The sequence below is a fragment of the Ammospiza nelsoni genome, chromosome 26 (assembly GCF_027579445.1).
Source record: "Ammospiza nelsoni isolate bAmmNel1 chromosome 26, bAmmNel1.pri, whole genome shotgun sequence".
Classification (NCBI taxonomy): domain Eukaryota; kingdom Metazoa; phylum Chordata; class Aves; order Passeriformes; family Passerellidae; genus Ammospiza; species Ammospiza nelsoni.
In genome coordinates this window covers 42651-51163 of record NC_080658.1, presented here as the reverse complement: position 1 = coordinate 51163, position 8513 = coordinate 42651, and positions in this window count along the sequence as shown.

Sequence of the window (8513 nt, the reverse complement as noted above, 5' to 3'; positions counted from 1 at the left end):
GATCAAGGCATGGTGCTTGTTTGGGAATTCCTGGGAGGGGTTTTTGAGTCCAGTTTGGAGCGGGGGGTGTTCATTAAACGGCTCGTTAGGCCCCATGAAAGCCAAGTCTCACTTTTGATCACAGTGCTGAGGTGTGCAGGGCAGAGCAGTCCCCGTGTGCATCGTGTCACTTGTCTGTTGTGCATTGTGTGTTGTTTTGTGTATCTCCTGTCTTCTACCTTAGGCCTTTGAGGGCCCTGTCAGTACCCCTGGCATCATTGTTAGCATCTGTAATCTCTGCATTCCCTGGTCTGGCACCCGGGCCACAGAGCTTTTGACTCGCGAGCTCAGACAGGCATCAGACTCTCTTCTCTCTTTGGAAGCATCCAGTCAGATGTCTTTTCAGGTCTTGTTCTGAGCTGTATGGACAGCTGTGCCCCACCTGGATCCATTATGGTGGATCAGGACTTGTAATATTACGAGGTTAGGTAGAGGATTTTGACTGTAGGATTCCTAGGCATCCGTCTTTGCTGTTCTTGGAATTAATCACTCAGTAATCATCTTCTTCCTTCAGAGTTCTCTGAGCCTCATCAGCTCACCATCGGTCTCAGCTCGGTCATCTCCTTTTGCATTCTCTCAGTCCTTGCAGCCATTTTCCTTGCCAAGAGATTTCTGTCTGTGTCTTGTGCCTATTGTTTGTCACGTCCTGTCCTGTGTCACGGGTGTCTGCACACTTTTGGGATGGGGCTGCTCTGCCGTGCTGCACAGCCTGGTGCGATAGGACAAGTCTTGGAGACTTGGAGTTTGTAATGTGGGGTGTAGTTGGACTCTAGATGGGATTTGTAGATGGACACAGGACATCTGGAGCTCATCAGTTATCCTGCCACAGTGTGACTCTTGTCCTAACTTTTTTTTCAGATTCAGAAGGATTAAATGTGTGCCAGCGGGCCCCATCCCGGGTGAGGGGATTGCCCCGAGCCGGTGAGGCCCCATTTGTCTCTGCAGCAGAAGTGTGTATGGTGAGTGTGTTACAGCTCTGTTCTTTGTCTTTCTTTTCAGGATGTCAATCTGGATGCCAGCAGTCAAGGTGAGCAGTGGACAGAACTGGCTGTTATTGCTCAGCTCTCAAGCACAACAATTTTTCAGCAGATTCATCGTGTCACAAGAGGGATCTGCCCAGTGTCAAGGATGATGTTTGAGATTGAGGCTTCAGGTGAGTTGAGGATGGTGACTGGGAGAGGGAGGGTGATCAGGTATCCAGTTTAGGAGTTCTTAGGAGGGGGTTTGCAAGCAGCAGGGTGAGAAAGGGTGTTTATTTGAGGGCACCCCACACAAGGCTGAGAAGCCTAGCAGAGGCATTGCCATGTCTTAGAGCACACAAGGTGATCCACTGCACTCAGAGGAATGCCATTTAACTTTGCCTTTCTCTAACCCAGGTGCCACTGCTAATAAAGGCCACAGCCTTGGAATCAGGATGAAGCTGGAGCCTGAAGGAGCCAGGCACACTCAGGAGAGGGCAAGTAGCTGCCTTGGTGGGATTTGGCCCACATAACTCTGGACTCACTCTTTGATTTTGGTTTTCTTTATTGCAGCTGACCGAGAGGCTCACAGGCCATCACAGAGCCCTCCGAGGCAGACTCATTTCAGGTGCAGCGTGGATTCCCCTCACCGATCATCTAAAAGATAAGTCGGGGGCCGCGGTCTGGAGATGAGATGATGAGAGAGTATCAGGTTGGCAGTTCTTTGGCCAGATTTAAAAATTGGCAGTGGGGAAAGCAATCTTCTCCAAAGGCCTCTTAGGACAGCTAAAGGGAGAGGCTCTACTTTTGATGGCAGCTTTCAGGCGGGCAGTGCAGAACAGCTCCGGTCTGTATCCTGTTGTCCGGTGTGCTGTGTTCCCTAGTGTGTCTTTGGGGTCCCTTTTGCCTTCTCCCCTCGAGACCCTCACCACAAGCATGATGTGTCGTGTTTCATATCCCCCCTGTTTGTCACTTTCTGTGTCACGGGTGTGTGCACAGATTTGTGCCAGAGCTGTTCTTCCCTGCCGCATGGCCTGCTGCAATAAGACGAACCATAGGGAGGGGGAATTTGTAATGTGGGCTGTACTTGGGCTCTAGATGCTATTCCTAGATTGACATAAGGTGTTTGCAGCTTGTGAGTAACCCTGGTGGTGTTTGACATATGTTCTAACTTTCTTTCAGGTGCAGATGCATTCCACGTGTGGCAGAGGGTCAGGGTTAGGAGGTGCCGGGCCTTCTTAGGAGCGCGGTGAGTAGCAGAGCGGTGGGGTTTTGGCCAATGCGGTGCCAAGATCAGGTACTGATGTTTGGTTCTCTTTACTCTAGCTGTCTCAGAGACACCAGCCCGGTGCCAGCAGGACCTTCCCAGCTGACGAGGTGGCCTTTCTTTGCACCTGACAGGGACCAGCATCCCCAGATGTCTGAGAGATAAGTAGAGGGCTGTGACCCACAGTGGGGATGAAGTCATGGTGCTGTTTCGGGAAATACTGGGTGGAGTTTTTGATTCGGCTTTGGAGGTGGGGGATGTTCATGAGGTGGCCGCTTAGGCCTCATAAAAGCCAAGTCTCACTTTTGATCACAGTGTTGAGGTGTGCAGGGCAGAGCAGTCCCGGTGTGTCTCGTGTCACTTGTCTGTTGTGCATTATGTGTTGTTTGTGTATCCAATGTCTTTTACCTTTGGAGGGCCCTGTCAGTACCCCTGGCATCATTGTTAGCATCTCTGATCTCTGCATTCCCTGGCCCGGCACCCAGGCCATATATGAGTTTCTGATACCTGTCTGAGCTCCCCAGTCAAAAGTTACCTCTTTGGAAGCATCCAGTCAGATTTCTTGTCAGGTCTAGTTCTGAGCTGTATGGACAGCTATGCCCCACCTGGATCCATTGTGGTGGATTAGGACTTGTAATAATATGAGGTTAGGTACAGCATTCTGACCGTAGGATTCCTAGGCATCCATCTTTGCTGTTCTTGGAATTAATCATTCAGTTATCATCTTCGTCCCCCAGGGTTTTCTGAGCCTCATCAGCTCACCATCGGTCTCAGCTCACTCATCTCCTTTTGCATTCTCTCAGTCCTTGCAGCCATTTTCCTTGCCAAGAGATTTCTGTTCCTGTTGTGTCCCCTGTTGTTGTCTGTCCTGTCTGTCCTGTGTCACGGGTGTCTGCACACATTTGGGATGGGGCTGCTCTGCCGTGCTGCACAGCCTGGTGCGATAGGAGAAGTCTTGGAGACTTGGAGTTTGTAATGTGGGGTGTAGTTGGACACTAGATGGGATCTGTGGATGGGCACAGGGCATCTGGAGCTCATCAGTTATCCTGCAACAGTGTGACTCTTGTCCTAACTTTTTTTTCAGATTCAGATGGATTAAATGTGTGCCAGAGGGCCCCATCCCGGGTGAGGGGATTGCCCCGAGCCGGTGAGGCCCCATTTGTCTCTGCAGCAGAAGTGTGTATGGTGAGTGTGTTACAGTTCTGTTCTTTGTCTTTCTTTTCAGGAAGTCAATCTGGATGCCAGCAGTCAAGGTGAGCAGTGGACAGAACTGGCTGTTATTGCTCAGCTCTCAAGCACAACAATTTTTCAGCAGATTCATCGTGTCACAAGAGGGATCTGCCCAGTGTCAAGGATGATGTTTGAGATTGAGGCTTCAGGTGAGTTGAGGATGGTGACTGGGAGAGGGAGGGTGATCAGGTATCCAGTTTAGGAGTTCTTAGGAGGGGGTTTGCAAGCAGCAGGTTGAGAAAGGGTGTTTATTTGAGGGCCCCCCCACACAAGGCTGTTCAGAAGCCTAGCAGAGGCATTGCCATGGCTTACAGCATACAAGGTGATCCACTGCACTCAGAGGAATGCCATTTAACTTTGTCTTTCTGTAACCCAGGTGCCACTGCTAATAAAGGCCACAGCCTTGGAATCAGGATGAAGCTGGAGCCTGAAGGAGCCAGGCACACTCAGGAGAGGGCAAGTAGCTGACTTGCAGGGATTTGGCCCACATAACTCTGGACTCATACTTTGGTTTTGGTTTTCTTTATTGCAGCTGACCTAGAGGCTCACAGGCCGTCACAGAGCCCTCCGAGGCAGACTCATTTCAGGTGCAGCGTGGATTCCCCTCAGCGATCATCCAAAAGATAAGTCGGGGGCCACGGTCTGGAGATGGCGGAGTAGCAGATTGGGAGTTCTTGGGACAGATTCAAAAATGAGCAGAGGGGAAAGCAATCTTCTCCAAAGGCCTCTTAGGACAGCTAAAGGGAGAGGCTCTACTTTTGATGGCAGCTTTCAGGCGGGCAATGCAGAACAGCTCCGGTCTGTGTCATGTTGTCCGGTGTGCCGTGCTCCCTAGTGTGTCTTTGGGGTCCCTTTTGCCTTTTCCCCTCGAGGCCCTCACCACAAGCATGATGTGTCGTGTTTCATGTCCCCCCTGTTTGTCACTTTCTGTGTCACGGGTGTGTGCACACATTTTTTGCCGGAGCTGTTCTGCCCTGCCGCATGGCCTGCTGCAGTAGGAGAAACCGTGGGGAGTTGAAATTTGTAATGTGGGCTGTACTTGGGCTCTAGATGTTGTTCCTAGATTGACATATGGTGTTTGCAGCTTGTGAGTTATCCTGGTGATGTTTGACATGTGTTCTAACTTTCTTTCAGGTGCAGATGCATTCCACGTGTGGCAGAGGGTCAGGGTTAGGAGGTGCCGGGCCTTCTTAGGAGCGCGGTGAGTAGCAGAGCGGTGGGGTTTTGGCCGATGCGGTGCCAAGATCAGGCACTGATGTTTGGTTCTCTTTAATCTAGCTGTCTGAGAGACACCAGCCCGGTGCCAGCAGGACCTTCCCATCTGATGAGGTGGCCTTTCTTTGCACCTGACAGGGACCAGCATCCCCAGCTGTATGAGAGATAAGTAGAGGGCCGTGACCCACAGAGGGGCTGAAAGCACGGTGCTGGTTTGGGGATTACAGGGAGGGAGTTTTGAGTCCAGTTTGGAGGTGGGGGGGTGTTAATGAAGTGGCCCCTTAGGCCCCATAGAAGCCAAGTCTCACTTTTGATCACAGTGCTGAGGTGTGCAGCAGGGCAGAGCAGTCCCGGTGTGTCTCGTGTCACTTGTCTGTTGTGAATTGTGTGTTGTTTGTGTATCCCATGTCTTTTACCTTAGGGGTGCCTGTCATTAATCTTGGCATCATTGTTAGCATCTGTGATCTCTGCATTCCCTGTCCTGGCACCCAGGCCACAGAACTTTTGACTGGGGAGCTCAGACAGGCGTCAGACTCTCTTCTGTCTTTGGAAGCATCGCATCTGATGTCTTGTCAGGTCTCGGTCTGGGCTGTATGGACAGCTATGCCCCCACCTGGATCCATTTTGGTGGATTAGGACTTGGCGTAATATGAGGTTAGGTAGAGGATTCTGACCGTAGGATTCCTAGGCATCCATCTTTGCAGTTCTTAGAAGAAATCATTCAGTTATCATCTTCTTCCTTCGGGGTTCTCTGAGCCTCATCAGCTCACCATCAGTTTGAACTCGGTCCTCTCCTTTTGCATTCTCTCAGTCCTTGCAGCCATTTTCCTTGCCTAGAATTTTCTGTCTGTGTTGTGTCCCCGTTGTCTGTCCTGTCCTGTCCATCCTGTGTCACGGCTGTCAGCACACATTTGTGCCCGAGGTGCTCTGCCCTGCCGCATAGCCTGGTGCAATAGGAGAGGGCCCGGGGATTTGTAATGTGCAGTGTGGGGTGTAGTTGGACTCTAGATGGGATTTGTAGATGGACACAGGATATCTGGAGCTCTTCAGTTATCATTGAACCGTCTGACTGTTGTCCTAACTTTTTTTTCAGATGCACCTCCTCAGATGACTGCAGTAGTTGTGTAGGTTCCTTCTTCTGAAAGGGAATAGGGCGCAAGAATTCATCTTCCAGAGAATTTTTGCAAGTCCTGGCTTGTATTGTATCTGCCTATGGTGGCTTATGTTCTATGTACCTATACATCTGTCTTCTATTGGATTTTGGGTAGAAAATTTATCAGTCCAGAGAGGAGACAAGTCCTAGCTGTCAGATAGCCACTCGTTGACCCTTCCTGTCGTCTCACAGGTCCCCGAGGCTGCTGATTTCCCCAGGATCTGCCATTTTACCTCAAGGAGCGGCAGCCGGAAGATGTGTCACAGCACGTTCTTCAGCATCTCGAGTAAGGGCCGCAGTGAGCATTTAAGTGGAAAGATTGTGTGAGCGTGTGTGAGAGCACGTGGCTGTGTCTGTCTGTGTCTGCTCGTTTCTGCGTGTGTGAGTGCTTGCTGACTGGATTTAACCTTGTGTGTGTGACTTTTGCTTTCCAGGTTTTGCAACTCCTTGTTAAATTTAGAATAAAAAATCCCCAGCCGGGTTGTATTGCATGAACTGACATGATATGTACCGATTTTGGCTTAAAACCCAGAAAACCAGACGAAGATGAGCAGGAAAAAACCAGAAAAAAACCACATGATGGACAAGAAAAAAACCCAGAAAAAGCCCAGGATGGGCAAGAAAGCAACGAGAAAAAAAACCCAGAAAATAATCCCAGATGGGCAAGAAAAAAACGTAGAAAAACCCCAGAAAATCACCCAAGATGGGCAAGAAAAAAACCCAGAAAAAAACCCAAAAAAAAAACCTCTGAGATGGGCAAGAAGAAAACCAGAAAAAAGTCTGAAGATGGGCAAGAAAAAACCCAGAAAAAACCCCCAAGATGGACAAGAAATAACCCAGAAAAAAATTCGAAGAAGGGCAAGAAAAGACCCAGAAAACACCCAGAAAAAAATCGCAACCCAAGTATAAATATAGAAATGTTTGTCAAGTATATGCAAATATATAAAGAAATGTTAAATTATTTGAAATATAAAATAACATAAATATAACATTTATACAGTATTACTTGTGTTATGGATCATATTGATTTTTATTTATTTCCTATAATACACTACAATATTTATATCAATTTTACATCTATCATATCTATCATTTGTTATATGTTATACCAGATTGATATACTCTAGGTTTTTTTAAGTAGTTTAAAATAAAGGGGATTTTTTTCTTTTTTATTTGGCAAAAGCAGGTGTTTTAGTATAAACATTATAAATACAAATAATATAAAGGTAGAAATCTAAGAATAGAAATAGATCATAAATAGCTGAAGGTTAATATAAAAATTAAAAATGTAAGGAAAAATAAGTTGTAGCAGTAGATATGGTACATAATTAGGAAAATAATTTATCTCTTATTTGAATAGGATACATGTTATACATAATGATTAATATAATGCTTAAGTATAAACTGCAAATATAAATGTGAATATAGTCATGAGCGCTATAAATATAAAAATATTTCAATGTAGTTTAAAAGAATAGAGCTTTTTTGTATTTATTTAGTTAGGATGGGATTTGTATTTTAAATAGTGAAAGCATGATAGAAATGTAATTTTAGACATAGAAATATGCAATCAATGTGGAAAGATATTTATAAAAGCACAAAATATAAGTAAATATAAATAATAGAAATAGAATAATGTTATATAAATTACATGCTACATCAATGTCCACTATAGCTATGCATGTGAATATAAATACGAAAAATGGAAATAAAAAATTTATTTAAACATGGCTTTAAAGCAAGGGGCCTTGTTTGATTCTGGTGGGGTAAGAGGCAGGTTTTTGGCATTTATTTCAGAGCAGTTTTCGGCGGGGGTCGCCCCTGTTCTTTTTTGCCACCTTCCCTGCCCGCAGCCCCGAGGCGCGCTGCGCCCCCGGCTGGGGCGGGCGGCAGTGCTGCCGCCTTGTGGGCAGAGCGCGGTACTGCAGCCCTGCGCCGAGAGGCCGCCACCTTGGGAGTGGCGCGTCGCGGATGTCGCGGACTTTTGGTTGACCTTCTCAACAGGGCGGCGAAAAGGGCGGGGAAGTGGAGGACCGGGGTGGGTGTCACTGGACTGCCTGCATGGAATGCCGACCCCGGCGCGGCCCCGGTGGTATTTTCTGTGACGTTTCAAGTGTACCCGACACATGCTGTGGTCTCAGCGGCGCCGCGGGCGGGCGTATTTCGGCGGGTTTGTGACAGGCATGTGGGGAAACGCCTCGCTGTGCCGGGGTCCTCTGACAGCCGCTTTCCCGCCCTGAGGGAGCCGAGCCGGGCCGAATAGTTCCGAAGAGCCGAAGAGCCGAGTGTGGGCGAAAACAGCCGAGTTTCCCCGAAGAGCCGAGTGTAGCCGAAAACAGCCGAGTTTCACCGAAGAGCCGAGTGTGGCCGAAAATAGCCGAGTTTCACCGAAGAGCCGAGTGTGGCCGAACACAGCCGACTTGAGACGAAGAGCCGAGTGTGGCCGAACACAGCCGACTTGAGACGAAGAGCCGATGATAGCCGAGTGTAACCGATAGCCGACTGTAGCCGACATTGGCCGCATTTAGACAAAGAGCCGAATATGACCGACTTTAGCCCAACCGGGCCGAGTTCAGCCGAAGAGCCGGAAAAGCCGAATTTAGACGAAAAGCCGAACCGAAACGATTTTAGACCTAAGCCGAACCAAGCC